This window comes from Euprymna scolopes, chromosome 14, assembly GCF_053919585.1.
Source record: "Euprymna scolopes isolate OS-2025 chromosome 14, ASM5391958v1, whole genome shotgun sequence".
Lineage (NCBI taxonomy): Eukaryota > Metazoa > Mollusca > Cephalopoda > Sepiida > Sepiolidae > Euprymna > Euprymna scolopes.
The window spans coordinates 103,532,488-103,551,260 of NC_136495.1; positions in this window are offsets into that span (position 1 = coordinate 103,532,488).

The window sequence follows — 18,773 nt, forward strand, 5'->3', positions numbered from 1 at the left end:
AGAAAGTGAGTTTCGCTTCTGCAACACACCCCTAGCGCTTATCATTCAGTATCCTTGTGAAGATCAGATTGATCTCCTCGTTCCAACGTACGGAATTATATATTGCGTTATATGCATATATTTCAGATATGAATGCACCGATTTGCATGCTATTAACCTTTTACATAGTTTGCGAATGTTTCTTTGGCATTACAAAACACGATTGTGTATGGTAATAATTGTTGATGTGTCGTATGAATCACAATAAAACACGCAAACGTGTTATTAGCTTTAAAGAATGCTGTTTTCTAATGAATATGGAATCACTATTTATGCTATTGTAAATTAACGATCAGAAAGCAAATACTGAAAATAATCTTGTTGATCAACGTTATTGAATAACATAGAATAACATATCAGATCGGCCATTTATTGATGCCATTCTATCGAAAGAATCCTATCGTATTTTGTATGTTAAGATAATTAAATCGTCAGAAGCCAGAAACGAAAAATAGATAAATAAATGGATGCCAAGACACTAGATTGTTAAGTCCAGAACCGGAACAGGAAATTAGTTAGCATAAATAAATAAATAAATAAAACATTCAGAATTTGTAATCACATTGGTTCAGAATATAAGATTAATACGATTGATTTATTCATTAGGAGAATCCATTAATAAAAAACATGAGAAACTCAATGATGATTTTTTTTCTGAAAACTGTTTTCAGACAATGTTATTCATTAATGCTTAATGACCTGTCTTCCGTGTTTCATGAGAGGATAAAGTTTGTCTTACAGTGCAATTGTGATTAATCTCAATTCATCTTTTTAAATCCATGTATATTTTTACAAAATTCGCGTTGCTGAAAATTGTTTGCTTTTATTATAAGACTAGCGAGAGGTACCCGGCGTTGCCCGGGTGTTTTTGGGTGTGTGTGAGAAAAAAGAGGTGGGTTTGAAAAAAAAGGAAGCTTTTCCGACGCGCAGTTGAACAATAGTGTGAAAATAAAAACAAACAGGTGCTCGTTTTTGATTGACGTGATGGCGATTTTGTGCGGGACAGTTTTTAATGAGGTCAATTGAAAAACCCGCTCGCCCGTCTGATATGACGAAGTCGACACTGGCTCTGAGCCTGTTATTACAGTTGAGCCTCGCTTTTGTTTATACCGAAAAGCGAATGTAACGCGTGCCGATGCGGGAAATGTAGAATAATTAAGGTTCGAAAGTGAATAAAATTAAATAGACAGGCGAGGTCCGTGGGTAACTGAGATATTACAATTTATGGATGATATAAACAGTTTTAAGAAGTTGCGAAGCGAGCGAGCGCTTTTCCGAAAGAAGCATTTTGCAGACATCGCGGAAAAGCGCGCGCGCACACACACACACACACATTTTGCCGTTTATATAATAGATGAAACAATCAAAATCAAGGAACTAAGGTTTTATAAAGTAAATACCTCAAAATAAAAGATAAGTCGTCGTTATAGTTGTAATTCAAGGAAATACATGTCATGCCTATATTAGTAATCAGATTATATATGGTGACCATTTAATAACAAATTAAAAGTAAAACATTTATTTATAAACAAATAATTATTGTTTCATAAGCCATATTATTTTGGGTTTTATCTCAAGCAGACAATGCATCCCTTGCATTATTGAATAAACTAGACAAACTAAAGTATGTTAGGTGTATCAGTGGTTTATAGCGTATCTAAAGCTCTGTAACAAGATCGGAGACACTTCGCTAAACTGCATGTAAAGAAACTTGATTTCTATATGCCTATGTACACGTGAGTGTTGAGAAGAAACGTAACTTGTAAAAAATCGACCGTTCTGAGGGATGAGAATCGGTATTATAAGAGGAAAAATGTCACAAAATTTGATTTCAAAAACAGTTTATGTAATTCTTGTTTACAAAATCAGCTTATGTATTACATTATTGTATATTTACCACATAGGACCATGGGAATTTTATCAATGTAATTTTAAAATGTAACATTTCCACTACGAGTCGAATTTAGTTCACTAGTTGCGGGGGCGGACGGCTTGGCTCAAGTGTAGACTACGTTTAAATATTAAATTTCAGTTCATCCAGGTTATAGAATTGCGTTTAAATATTATATTTCAGTTCATCCAGATTATAGAATCGCGATTTCAAAATTAAAAAAAAAACGAAAAAGTATTTAGGTGCCCTCAGCTACAATCGATACTGACATTGTAGCATTCTAAGCTATTAACGTTACCATTGTACTAACGTGCCACTCATATGAACCTATACATAATTAACAACTTCAAATAAACTAATATGAATATACAAAATGCTTAACGATCTTTTCAAATTTGGACTCAGTTTTGACCCCTTAAATCTATTTTACCCGGCTAAAAAACAATGAAAAATAACCCGTACAAAATTCAATCATTTGAGACCCCTAGCACCGTTCTACGACTTTTAATATTAGAGGCGATAGAGAGTGAAAATATGGAGATAGACAGACATACATATTGCATTTTATATATTAGATTTTTTTGGTGTATCACGGTAAACAATGTAAACGTTCTAAAATTATTGTAGCTTATAAACTGTTTCAAATCTCAAAATTTATTTTCGAGCTATTTCATAAACATTCCCGTTTAGGGAGTTCATAACTTATTATTAAAAGATCTTCAATATACTTGAGCTGTTTATTTAAAATTTCGCTTGTTCCAGCGTAACACTCTTATTGTTTGATCATCATATGTTTCAAAAATAATTGCAGATTCGTTGTACTGTTTTTTCTTTTAAACACAAGTAGAGCATGTAGATGAACATCTTGCACTGGGTTCATAAATACCTTCCGATGCAATGCATAAAGTTAAATAATTGATGTTTGTTGACTTATTTGATGAATTATATCAACAGTCGTAACAGTACTTCCTTCCCCCCCCAAAAAAAAAGAATGAAATAAAGGCATTTGTTATTATATTATACAGAACTAAAGGGAATAAGAACAAATTTGTAATAAAACAAATTGACTGAATGCGGATATGTTTAACTTCGCCTAACAAAGATACATATCGCTTTGTTTATGTTATTCAAAACGTTCACTTTCCTTGTTAAATTAAAACAAAAAATTACTACTGAAAATCCCTGAACGAGACGTCGTGATAATGTTTTTCAAGAATTGTATATAGTTTATGCATTTTGAGCGATAAGAATCAATAAGATTTGTGATAAATTATAGTAAATGTATTCATAAAGTTTTAATTATTAGAAAATTATTATCATCTCTTTAAATTTACATACGAAACTGATCATTTACTTAAAACTCTTATTAATTTGTTTGTTTTTTTTAATCCTGCACGTAATTATTTGGAAATGTCTTACCCCAATTTACGAGCATTACAAAAAATTACTTTTAGGAGTGTCCCTGTTCGAATTCGTCTATCACAATAGAGGGCTGCAAAATTTATACTCCCTTTAAAGGTCAGCGGTGTACATCAGGACGACCTTATAAACACTGTCATAACTGAATATTTTGTGAGATGTGCACTTGATATTCTGACGTCTAACATGTTTTGTTTTCTAAAGTATCAAAATAGTACAGAGATGATGAAGCCTGAATACCCGACGGTTGGGGGTTGGCTCTCATAAACTCTGAGTCGCACTCGACTATCAACATCTTGGGGTGTATATTCTTTGTCTAAAGGAGACTCACTTTATTTATATAAGATTATCAAGGTGGGTTGTATGGAGATTTTCAGATCTACTCGCCACATTTTGATGTTAATTAAAGGGGAGACTTTTGACTTGTTAATCGGAGTTTGAAGGTGCCATGTGACTTAATATTTGTAGATTCTGAGGGAATGTGTGTGTTTTAAATCGTATCGTAAAAGATATGGTACACCTATAGGCGTTACTGGGGGCAATAGTATCAGTGCGAAATCCTTTTTTTCAGCGGATTAGAGTAGGAGGAAGATATCGACCACGTTTTCTTCCACTACGCCACCGTACGTTTGTTGTGTAAGTTATTTAAAAGCTCCATGGTTAGCATGATGAACGGGGAATTGTTTGTTCGAGAAGTTGTTTTCGACATGCTGCAATTGCGCAGCGGCCATCATAAAAGAGGAACACTATGTTAGTCTTCGCTTGCTAGTAGTTATGAAAAACGAGATTCGCTCAACGCCGTAGAAGGATGTTTACAGAGATGCGACTTTAACTTCACCCCAGCTTATTCTCAGTTTAAACTCCGCTAGAAAATTGCGTATCAAGTTAGTGTATGTGACACTGTTATCGGCAGATGAGAGTTTTACCAAAAAAGTGGGTGAAAATGACGCGCCTGTGTCGAGTAAATGATTTGATATCGAGTGTAAGTTGGAGAAAATTTAGGTTAAGTATTTAAGTAAGCTACTATTATAGTGAAAAGTTATGTAATTTTATAATAGGACATATCTATTTTCACCTTTTGGCTTTTTGCCGCATTTTAAATTTATTTATTTATTTATTTATAGCGAATATATATAAATACATATTGAGTCGATATTCCCTGGACCAACCAAAGTTGATCGTCGTCTCAAGGAACAATTCTCATTTTTGTATGTATCTGTAAACATACTTTTCTTCTATTCCCGTGTCCTGGATTTATCTGTGACTCACTGTCTCTCTTTATATATATATTCCTCCCAACTCCTTCTCGCTCTCTCTCTCTCTCTCTCTCTCTCATTCTCGCTTTTTACATTTTTATATGCCGAATAAAAAAAAACATTCCACTGCGATGTCGAAGAAAAACAGCAACTATTTCCTTCCTCTCTCTATTGTCCATAGACTTTGTACATTTATTCCACTAATTAATTATATTATTTCAAACATAATTAGGTTTATTTTAATGTAGTTTATTAACATATACATTATTTGAATTTGCGCAATTCATTACGATCGTAGCCGGTACAAAAATAAATGTTTCGGCGATATCATCCACTGGATTTAAGTTTCATGTTGAGATAATAACATTTTAAATCTGTTACAAAACATGTTAATGGTTTACTACATTTTATATTTATTTTGCACTTTATTTAAACTATCTATATACCTATATACCTGTCTATCTATCTATCTATCTATCTATCTATATATCTATCTATATATATATATATATATATATATACTTATCTATCTATATATATCTATATAATATATATCTATATATAATATATATCTATATATAACATATATATATATATATATATATATATATATATATATGCAGGTGAGCGCGTAAAAACATTGAATTAAAACATTATAATATGTATAACCCCAGTAGATGATATTGGTGGAACATTTATTTTTAATCGCACATGATCGTAATAGATGGCGCACGTTTAAATAAAGTATATGTTAAAATAAAATATATTATAAAATATATTTAAATAATGTATATGTTAAAATAAAGTATATAGTAAAATGAAATATTAAAATAAATATATGTAAATGAAGTACAGAAAAGTAACTATTTTTGAAAAACATAAAAAAAACTATGTTTAAAAAATATATATTAAAATACCTAAATATTCTGCTCAAATATAAAAGTAAAGAGTTATAAAGAATAGCGGAAGTATTGTATTCAATTTTTCTTCTATACCTCCATGAACAGACCTGCCAGTGTGTTTACAAATTGATTTCATGCACAATAATTATTTACACCGATTATCTGCATTACACTTTTAACGTAAATTTCATTACATAGTGAACCACTTTAAATGTTAATTTCATTGCATAGTGAAACAATTATTTGTTATATACTTATGTTTTCAACAACTCTTTATTCTGTGTGGTATGCTATTCAATGTTCTTCCGGACCGATCCTCAATGTTTGCACAGGCGTTAAATTCTTTGGTGGATGGTAAATTTTAAGAGTAGGCCCAATTCACATTTTATAAAAATGGCATTAAAAGGTTCTCGACTCTACTATTTGAGAAAATCTCATTCAAATTTTGCGTTGATAAGTACTTACAGATATATAAACATCTATGTTATGCATTAATGCACGGACTACCAGGTTTGTACACACACGTGATAAACATATATACTCCCATCCAACTGACACTGACACTCCCCAATTTTTTAACATTTGCGGGTGAGTATGCTGAAAAAGATTATCACGATTAAAATCGGGGAAATTATCCCCCCTAAAAAGTTGGTTGTCGATTCCGAAAGTCGTTCATTACATAGGGATGCTTGGGATGTCTATTCTTAGCGTCATTTTTAAGATGGGAGTGGTTGGTTATATCTATTCCGAACGCAGTTCCTGACATAGGGGGTTTGGGATATCTATTCCACACGATCTTCTTAAACTCAAAATACTCAAATAACTGACGTCCCTATCTTTTGTTTTACACATAAAACGAAATTTGATTTAATACTGTTGATAGAAAAGATAAAATGAGGAAACAGATGGGGATGTTATCACGTATTTTAATCACGTTATACAACGCGCATATAGTTAGACCCCCTAACTTATCAAACTTCTGTTTCTACTTTCGATTATTTTTCTAATGATCCATTTTTCGTAAAGTTACTAATTCGTACTGATTTACGCATTCAGTTAATTGATTTTTCACCATTCCAACAGTCCCTGTATGTTATCGCCACCAATAAGCACTAAACGGCATTTAAAGGCAGATTATTTCATTTTGGACCCCGCGGCAAGTGTCCGGATTTGTTCGGGGACGGCAGTGGCTACCAACAGCAACCGTAGATTACATCCTAGCGAGTGTAAGGGCAGGCTTCAACCGGGCAATTCCAGTTTACAGGTCATGTTTATATACACATATATATATATATATATATATATATATATATATATATATATATATATATATATAGGTAAATATATATAGGTATATATATATATATATATATATATAGGTATATATATATATATATATATATATAGGTATATAAATATATATAGGTATATTTATATAGGTATATATATATATAGGTATATATATAGGTATATATATAGGTATGTATATATATAGGTATATATATAGGTATATAGGTATATATATAGGTATATATATAGGTATATATATATATAGGTATATATATATAGGTATATATATAGATATATATATAGGTATATATATAGGTATATATATATATATATGTAGGTATATATATATATATATATATATATATATATATAGGTATATATATATATATGGGTATATATATATGTAGGTATATATATATTTATGTAGGTATATATATATATATTTATGTAGGTATATATATACATATATATTTATGTAGGTATATATATATATTTATGTATATATATATAGTATAATTATGTATATATATATATATATATTTATGTATGTATATATATAGTATAATTATATATAAAAATATATATATTTATGTATATATATATATATATATATATATATATATATATAAATATAAATTTTGTGTTTTCCCCTTATACTAAACAATACGTTAATTACACCATTTAGATTACTCATGTAAAACACACTTACACTGGCGACATATTGACACACTGCACGATTACTTGGTAGCCGTTCCACATTTCAAACGTATGGAAATGCTAACCACTAAATGAACTACATGTGTTGTTACTTAATAGCTTAAGTACATACACTAGTTTACTTCTTTTCGGTATTTTTACGTAAATAGATTTTGCATCGATTACTCCTATTTCTACTACTATTTTTTATGTGTTCATTATATTTACAATATCTAGTATTACTACCCACAGTGTTGTTATTATAATTACTATACTTATTTTTATAATAATAAAAAATATAATGGTTTTACCTACTTTAATATACTTATGTAGAAAGCATACATAATGTCTTACAAATATTGTGTCCTTCATGTTACAGTTTAACAAAGTCATAACGTAGCATTCGATTTTTTAAATTTATATCCCTTCTCTTTCCTATCTATATAAATAAAATGAACTCATTTTCCCCCTCCGAATTTGACCTTAATAGGATTGAAAATCTACAGATTTTATGCAGATGTACTGTACACAAACTGCATCGTACTATCTGAGGTGTGTTATAGGCATATTACCTATCCACTACCTCGCACTTCCTATATTTTATCTGGTGAGAGTTCACTGCCAAAACCGGTTACGATCAATGGAAGTAGTACATTTTTCTCTCTCTAATAAATTAATACCTCCACCGCCACCCATTTACACTGCCCGTGACCGTTCACAGGAGACAATTATAGACGAACACCGGGTTATATTTCTGTACACACTGGACTTCAATTTAGGTGATGCGCACTACGCGTACTTTTACGTTCATTCAAAATAAAAACATAAACAAAACAAAAACAATTACACTTTCTTTTCTTAACATAAAATTTATATTACTTCAATTTCGTTTTATTTCGCGTTTTGCGCCATTTATAACATAGTTTCTTTTGATTTTTATTCTATTTTATTTGGGATTTTTATGTTTCTTTTCTCTGTTTTTCGTTTTCCCTGTCTTCCCATTTTTCAAATGTATTTCTTCTCTCTGTCCGTTTGTTCTTTTTTCACTAAGTTTACCATCGTTTCTTTTTCTGTTTACTTATTTATTTTTTTACTTTACTCTGTTTCTGTTTCCATGATTTTTCCATATTATTTTGTTTTTTCTTCGCTCTTTTCATTATGCCTCTTCCTTCGGTAAGTTTAACATCGTTCCTTGGTTTGTTAAACAGCCGGGGTGTTTTTTTTTACACTAAAATAATAAATTAAGACGAATCTTTCCTTTTTCTTCCGTTTCTTTTCTCTTTCTTCGCTGCCTTTCCTATCTATTTATTTTTATTTTTAAATAAACAGTTCATGAATCATTTCCGTTACATTTCGTTTTGTTCGATGCCTTTCTCTCTATTTACATCGTTTTTTTAATTTAATTTTATTTTTTACGTATTTTCCTTATAGGCACCCTTTTTCTTCTTTTTTTGAGGGGGGGGGGGTGTAAACGTCCGTCTCACGTTCGTATATAACAAAATATTTCTTTGGTAGCTTTCAGGGTGCTAAAACCGCGGTGATGGGGATTCTTCCATTACACCAAATCGAGCGACAGCAAAGCGTGCCGGGACACAGCTTTTTAATAAGAAAATAACAATAAAAATCACACTCATAATATAAAATCATCGTAATTTGATACATACCGTGATACCGAAAATGTCAATAGGCAATTACCCACTTAGCATGTGTACACATTGTGTAATAATTGACATGCGCTTTCCACCGTTCATATATGTGGAAGAGTTAATGAGCAGCAATGTAGGTTTTATTTCTGTAACTTTTCTGAATTACATACGAGTAAAAACAGTATTTTCCATCGCTCTATGGCGTTCTTAAATGAATATATTTATAAATAAAGAAATTTATAAATGAAGAGATATTTAACCAGTTAATGAAATTATTATTATTATTATTATTATTATTATTGATGTTGTTATTACCATTATTTTTATTATCATTCAGATCAATCATACGAGCCATATCTTAAAATACTTTTTAGTGTTGTTGTTGTTGTTGTTCTTCTTCTTCCTCTTATTCTTCTTATGTTCTTATCTTCTTAGTCCTCTTCTTCTTATGCTTATTAATATTGGTAAATTGTTATTGTAGATATTGTTTTTAGTTATTGTTTTACTTATTCTTCTTTCTATTCTTGTTTTGGTTGATCTCTTCGTGTTGGTTAGAGTTGCTGTTGTTCTGATTATTGTTGTGTTAGTTTGGTTTCCGTTGTTGTAGCATTTTTATTGTTGTTGTAAGTGTTTGGTTTATTGTTTTTTGTTCTGGCTGTATTTGTTCTATTTTTGTTTTGTTTTGTTTTAATTGTTGTTTTGATTTTTTATTGTAGTTTTTTTTTTACTGCCGCTTCGTTTGTTGTTGTTGCTGCTGTTATTGTTTGTATCGTTGTTCCTGTTTTGGTCGTTGTGTTTGTAGATTTTTTTTTAAAATCTGGTTGCCGTTATTTTACTTGCTATTATTGAAATAGTTGTTGATCTGTTATCGTATTATATATATATATATATATATATATATATATAATATAGTAGATGTTTTTGTTTTTGTTGTTCTTATTTTTGTTTTTTATAATATTTTTAATCCAGTTATTTTTGTTTTCGTAAGTGGTTTTAGTTGTTGTGTTCGTATTTGTATTTCTAGTTCATGTTTGGTTGCTTTTGTTCTGGTTTCCGTTGTCGTTGTTGACGTAGTTTCGCTTTTGTCAGTATATAAGTGTTGGTGCTGCTTTATTGTTATTATCTCCACATATAATAATTTAATGTAGTCGAAAACCGGCTTTTGTTTAATTCGGAAGTCTTTAAACTATATAACATGTTTTATTTGCCCTTCTTTTTCAAACATCTTGATAAACCTTTATTTCTTAAAGTACAATTGACTAAAATTCTTTCTTTTATACGCTGAATAAGAAATAAAAAAAAGTCATCACGGGATTACTACAGTAAAGACCCGGATTTTGTAATAGTTGTTAAGTTTAAAACTATGTATGTGTTTCATTTTATAATGTAAATTATACACATTGATTAATAAAAACAAAATGGCGGTTTCATTATACAGTAAATATTGTTCTCGAAATGAAATAATGCAGGTTGAAGTTTTAATATGATTAAATATATTGTTTATAAAATTTCAGTTTAAGATCGTGGACCGCTAAAAACATTCGTTTAATTTTACAGTAGATAAAATTCTGTTTATATTAAGTGAGATACCTGTCTCGACCAAACGAGTCCCTTTTAGTAAGTACATAGTTCGAGGATGTTTGCACAACTAAACGGCATATGTTAAACGGGTACTCGCTGAAATGTATGTTTTTTATGCGATTGCTTCATTTTATTTATGTTTTTCTGATGGAACTCATATGTAATAACTATTATTACATATTTAGTTTTTATGTTTGCACTCAAATAGGTATAAAACAAAATTTTATTTTATTTTGACATGAAAATTGGTCACAAAACATAATAAATTGTTTTGATTATTTTCCCCAATTTTATTTTATTTAAGGTATATATATTGAAAAAAGTCTGCGCACAATATTTTTTTAAAAGTCATTATTTACATGAGGAGGTTAGAGGTGTTCATAGCGAAATCCGTTTTTAACATGAGGAGGTTGGGATTAGGCAGAAACAATAACAACCGCCGTACTTTAATTGTTACGCGTGGGTGGGGGACATGGTGCCACCGGGAATCGCCGGTTTACAGGTTCTGCTTGTCGATAATATTCTTACTAATAGTTGTATTTTTATTTTTTACATTCTTCTTATTCTTGAGCTGTATATTTTTAGTTTATTACCAATATTACAATAATTATTCCCATCATCATCATCATGATCTTCATCATCATCATTACTCGGATTTATCTCATCATAAGTATTCCTTTGATACTATTATAAATATTTTTTATCATATGTTGACTCTATTACAGTTGCAAATACTATGTTTATTACTTTCCAGCCCTTATAATTAACATTACTGTAGCTGTTTCATTTCTTTATTTTAGCATGTTTTATTGGCATGCTCAATGTTACAAGGATTACTTTAATCGTCACGGTTCTATTAGTATCATTATTTATATTTTTATGAGTAGTATCAGTAACATTTGTATTATATATTTCATCAGTTTTTTTATTAGGATTAACATAATTACTCCTGGTATTTTTACTATTAAAAATAATATTTTATATGGATAGTAATTGCAGTATCACTATGCTTGTGCTTGGTATTAATATTGATTGTGCTTTCATGATATCCATGTAGTAATATTCATCAGAAATTCAAGCTCGGACATGGGCATTTCGTAACTTACATTGATTACCCGGTCAAGGTAAGCCACAAGTAGACTAGATTATTTTGAAATGTATATTTATACTGTCATACAAATAAAGTATGCACACATTTTTGCTTGAGTTAGCATGCATACCGTATTTCACAATGATGTGTGAGTTTATTAATATCCGATAATTTGAGGTTTATGTGTTTAATTAATTAAACATCTATGGAACATTATGCAACCGAAGAATAACTGTTTTGATGTATCAAAACTTTTCAATGTCGATAGGGATACCGCGGAGATTACAACTTAGGTGTGTATAGTCGACAGTTCAAGTCGGTTGTTCAGTTAAGTTATATCCACAAGTAAAAGGTATTACTGTTTTCGAAAACACTACTAAACACAAAGACGGCTCTATCAGATCTTATTCAAATGCTTTCACTATCGTTTACGAATGGTTGCCGTTTACAATTAAAGCATGCACAACACACAATATTGTAACAAATTGTATTACAATGTGACACTTCTTGTACAACATACTAGCAAGGGCTATGAGAAGAGAATTATTTTTTCATTTTTTGGACTCTCCAATATATATTAGTTAATAGGTTTATGTTTTTCTTATACACAGTGATGTGGTTATCGATTGCTTTACTTTGTCTAAGAGTAACGGATATATTTACTCCAGATTCGAGAAAATAAAAAGGATATTTTATTGTCATAGCCTAGTATTAGCTAATTTAACCATTTAAATAACATAAAAATCATTAAATTATCAAGCTAAAGATATCATTCTTTTTTCAAAATGCTGTAATATCTTAATACGATTTTTTGAATATTTGAATATAAGGTATGTAAATGTTACAATATAAATAAGGATTCTTATAATATGATGAGCTCCAAATGTTTCTCTATTGCAATACTATTATTTCCTTAATGTTTCTAAATAGCATATTGCTTTTATTAATGCGAACTTAATTTTTAACTTAATACTCTGTTTTATTTTTTTCTTATGTTGCCATAGTAATATGCAAAACGTAGACATGTAGAACAACTTACTCTAGTCTTTGTTGTAGAGGTCATTAGACATCTGCAATGCCATTAATTATTTGCGTTAGCAGATTGTTGAAATCAGCTTGGAGTTAATACATCTGCTTCTATTCTTTTTTTTTAAACGTGTGTGTGTGCGTGTCGGTGTCTGTGTGTATGCGCGCTTTATAACATGATCACAAAAAGTTGTTTTTTCAAAGATGTTTAAGTTAAATTTTAGTTCAGCAGTGTATATATTTATATATATATATATATATATATATATATATATATATATATATATATATATACTGCTGGTAAAAAATGTAAGAGCACTTAAACATCTTTGAATAAACAACTATCTTTTTAAGAATACGTTTTAACGACTTCCTGCTTTAGATTACCAATCCTACAATTATGGAAACAAAAAACTACATTTTAAAGATTTATTAATAAAATTTACATTTTTTTTGAATTAGGGTTTTTACACATAATCAAAAGTATAAACCAGACACAAAAATTCTATAAATTGTACACAAAATGTATTAAAATGTATGAAAAAATTAAACATTCAAACTTAATAATTAGTTTTACCTTCACTGCTTTTGATGACTTTAAAAATCCTTTGGGGTATGCTAGACATAAGGGTTTCCATTAAGGTGCGGGGGATCGTGCTCCAGTTTCTGAAAATGGCTTCACAAAGTTCATTTTTGTTGTATATTGTTTGCTATTTCGTTAAACTTCTCTTGTCATGCATCCCCAAACATCTTCAATTGGGTTCAATTCCAGTGAAAATGCAGGATGCCCCAAGAGATGGACTCCATGCTCTTGGAGAAAGTTCAAGGTCTGTCTTGCTGTGTGGATTGCAGCATTATCCTGTTGGAATTAGTATCCATCCCGACATAAACGATGACTCTCAATCATCAAATAATCAGCTGCTGTCTGACAACGCTGAACCACCTGGAGCTCCATTGTCTCTATAAAAGAAAAGGTACGTCATATCATTACGAATCCTCCACCACACGGACTTGTGGAAAAATTCAAAAAAGCATATTTTTGCTATGCAATATCGCTGGAAGCCATCAGGACCATCTAAATGTATTTATTTTTTTCTCATCAGAAAACAGGACTACCACTCTGAACGTCCCAGGTTTGGTATCCACGGCCAAATCTTAAGCGGTCCAATTAGTGACGTGGGAGGAATCGAGGAATTTGTTCACGTTTTTTTATTTACCATGCCTTTTTATTGTAAGCATCGTCTGATGGTTATTGGACTGCAATCAGCATTTGTATCCGCCTTAATTTTACTAGAAGAAAGTCCTCTGTCGTTCATAACAACCCGACCGATTCTCCTACTCAATGGATGGAGAAATTTAGAGGGGGCTACCAAAGGATTTTGCTTTTCCATAATTCTCTGTGTTCTTTAGAAAGTTGGAAATAACAGTTTTACTGCGATTTACTTTAGCTGCTCTCGCTCGTTGTTACATACCTTATTTATGGCATCCTAGACTTTGAGAGTGCTCAACTTTGATTAGTTTTCTTGCTTTAGGCATTGTAAGACTCTAAACGGCGATGGCTAATCTCTAACTGAAGAAAAAATAACATTATACCCTTGGTCTGATTATTTTGATTATGTGTAAAAAGGCTCATTCAAGAAAAATGCTAATTTTCATTTTATTACTTTTATTACTATTATTTATTATTATAATATTTTATTACAATTTTTTGGAGTGTACCTTTTTGTTTCCATAACATTGATTGTAGTATTAGTAATCTTAAGTCGGAAGAGTTTAAAATCTATTCTTTAAAAAAGTTTATTTTTTATACATTTTAAAGTAGTTTATATTTTTTATTACGAGGGGAGAGAGAAATGAAGAGATATAGAGAGAAAGAGATAGAAAAGTATGCATCAACACACATATATGAATTCCTATACGTCCTGTAAATACAACGGAGAATAGAATGAAGAGATGACTATTCCTTAAAATATTTCCCATAGGAAGTAATTCATACCAAATACAAACCGATAGAAAACTTGCACGCACACACACACACACACACACACACACATATATATATATATATATATATATATATATATATATATATATATATATATATATATATACACTAGCATGGTTGCCCGGCGTTGCCCGGATGTTTGGAGGTGTATGCTGAGCAAAAAAAAGGGGTAATTTTTTAAACTTTGACCCCTATTATGACCCCTGAAAATTTATTGCTTTGGGCTCAAATCAAGTTATTAAGTTAGATCCATGTCCACGGAAGCTATATCTAAAATTTCAAGTGTGTAGACCCAAAATTGTCGGAGAAGTTTGGTAGAGTTCTCAAAGCTCAAATCGTTGAACTTTGACCCCTTAGTCGCCAAATTTCTGGCTAAAAACCGATCACATAGATTTTTCCAAATCTCAGTACCCTGTATATCAAATTTCGAGCCTGTAGACTAAAAATTGACAGAGTTATTTCGTAGGGAAATGTACACAGACACACACACACACTTTCACTTTTATAGATATATAGATTTAAAATTTGAGTCTGACAGAATGACACAATTATATTGCAAACCGATATATTAAACAAACGAACTTCAAAGAGACAAAGTAACACATAAGTAAAAACAATTTGTATTAGAAAACATTTATTATTCCACGTCTTTTTTTACAGACCTGACGACTGAGGTTCGCTCTTAATAAAAATTGTTTTTTATAGTCTTAATTTTGACTTCCTTTTTCATAAAAAGCTAAAAAAAAAATCAAGAAAGAAAAGAAATTTAATTTTATTTTTTCATTAATTTCTTTCTGTGCAAAGCAATTCTTTCAAACTTACTCTGTTTCCAAAATGTTTTTATTTTATTCCCCTCCCCCTTCATTCATTTTCCTCCGCATCCTGGCAAGTATTAAAATAAACCATTTATAATATTTATTTATGGATTTATTTACTTATCATTTCTTTTGTATCGGTAAATGAATTCCATTTAAAAAAAAACTGTAAAAGTCACGTTAAAGGTGATTAAGTTGGAAAGTAAGTAAAAATTTACCCTTTTTACTTTTATACGATTTCTGATCACTTTGAAAAAGGTGTGTGTGTGTTTTAAAAATGTTTTTTAACTGCTATAATCTCATTTATATATATATATATATTTATATATATATATATATATATATATATATATATATATATATATATATATAACAACGTGAGTATTCATATCGTGGGGTTGTATTACTGTACACATAGATTCGAAAAAATAGTCAAAAACAAATATATAAATAAATGTTATCAAAGGCAAGATAAGTTACTTTTCTACCTAACTGGATACATTTTTTGTGTTTTTATTCAATGTAATATATTTATTCAGCTCAAAAAACATACAGTGTTTACCGATGTGTTGGAAAATTCAAGATGGCGTCTCACACCCTCTTTAACACCGTAAGTTTGGGAAAAGGTGTTATAAATAAAAAAAACTATACAAAATACTATTAAAAACCCGCCGAATATATGTCAACCTATGTCACGGTAACATATATTGAGCGAGTTTTTAACAGTACTTTAACAGGGCACATCGTAAAAACTGACCCATTAATTTTCCTGAAGTAAAAACTATATATTTTTTAAACTTTTAAAACTGTACATTATAAAAAGAAAACTGTTCGAGTGATTTTTTTTTACATGGGTGTCACCACTTATCAAGGCCCAGAGGTCACTCAAGGATAAGGGTTAATAGGTATACATTAGTCATTGTGATTTTAGCATAGTAAACAGTGGGAATTTTGTAACTTGGATTACTTGAAAAAGAAAACTGTTCGAATGATTGAAAATGAAAACAAAATAACAATGTAAATATATTGATAAGAAAAAAACAAAAACAAACGAAGTTTCCGTTTCAGGAACCCGAGTTTAATTTCATGTCGTAATCATTCAACTCGTTAGCGGTGTTATTCAGCGATTAGGGATAACCATACGACATATCTAAATACCAAAGTGATTTTTTTTAATTTTGTTTTTTATTAAAACTAAACCTGTTTAGTTTTAATGAACCAATTTTTTTAAAGCCAACACTTTAGTTATTTTGAGAGCGTGCAACTGCACCCGAAAGGTTAATTAGGAAACTCCAAATCCTTTTATGACTCGAAAAAAAAGGGATTTTCATCGGCTTAAATGATAAACTAATGTTAAATATTAGTATTTAATATAATGAGATATCAATGTACACAATTTGCCATCGATTCTGAAATAAAATGAAATCCTGACATTGTGATCATTTTTGCAGGTGTTATGTTGAAATAAGAATGTTTAAATTCAATTATTGTAATTTAAGTCTTTAATTTTAAAGTCGATTTTATTTATAAAATATCTTTTTAGAAATCAATCTCAAAAACAATCTGAACAATAAATCTCTTTTGTTATGGCTAAGTTTTTGTCAAGGGTAGAAATTATAATAGACAAGTATTCATCCATGATGACATTTTACCGATGTCCTGGTTTACAGATATTCTTGCTAAATTTCTTCGAAAGAATTGACATAAACAATACTTCAACTAAATACGTATATTTCATGCAATAATGATTTTTGTTTCTTCTGACTTTTCCTAAACTAAACATAAAACATCGGTTAGGGTTAGTTTAACATTCTGTAAAAGTACCTTCCGTTTTTTTTGTTTTTTTTTTGTACTTCTGCAGAGAAGGTAAAACACCGATAAAAACTGGATATATTTTTCGTGTTTTTATTCAATTTAACATGTTTATTCAGCTCGAAAAGAATACAGTGTTTACCGATGTGTTGGAAAATTCAGGATGGCGTCTCACACATTCTTTAACACCGTAAGTTTGGGAAAAGGTGTTATAAATAAAAAACTATACAAAATACTATTAAAAACCCGCCGAATATATGTCAACCTATGTCACGGTAACATATATTGAGCGAGTTTTTAACAGTATTTTAACCGGGTTTTATTTATTACACCTTTTTCCAAACTTACCGTGTTAAAGAGAGAATCGGCCGCCATCTTGAATTTTCCAATACATCGGTAAACACTGTATGCTTTTCGAGCTGAATAAACATGTTAAATTGAATAAAAACACGAAAAATATATCCAGTTTGGTAGAAAAGTAATTTATCTTGCCTTTGATAACATTTATTTGTTATATATTTGTTTTTTGGCAACTTATTCGAATCTATGTGTACAGTAATACACACCCGAAATGAATTTACGACCACGAGTGAAATGAGAAAATGAAGAAAATCACATTTACTGTGTGTGTTTACTGTTTATGTAAGTCAGCGGGTTTCGTTGCCATAACAACGTGACGGTAGTGAACGTGTGTGTGTGTGCGTGTGTGCGCGTTTCGTGTAGTTTAGTTTCGTATAATAGTTTCGTATTTTTTTTAATTTGTAAATAACAAGTTATTAAAAAATTAAACCCTTCCAAGATGGGCAATAAATAAAGCCATAATATTTTATGGTAAAGGTAAGAGCGTAGAAACGATTGTTTTTTAGGAGATGTGATTATTGGATTAACCAATCAGAAATCGTCTGTGGCACACACATCTCTGTTTTTATAGATATATATAGGTCGAGGTAATTAGTTAAAGAGATTTAATATAATGTGATATATAGATAGATAGATAGATTAAATGTTAAATAGATTTTGTAAATAGTACAGTTGAAATGATTAGAATATTTCCAATATGTAATAAGGTCGAGGTAATTAGTTAAAGAGATTTAATATAATGTGATATGCAAATGAGCATAAGTCATTCGATATGGGTGTGGTTTGTAGAATAGTATATAAAGAAATTAGGCAAAGATTCTTATGTCTCCTATAACAGAAACATCCTAAAATGGGTTCTAATGTTTCTCTACCAGGAGAGATCTACCCTCTCACCTCCTTTATATTTCGTTGATGATGGAGAGCTGTACACACAGACAGAAACAC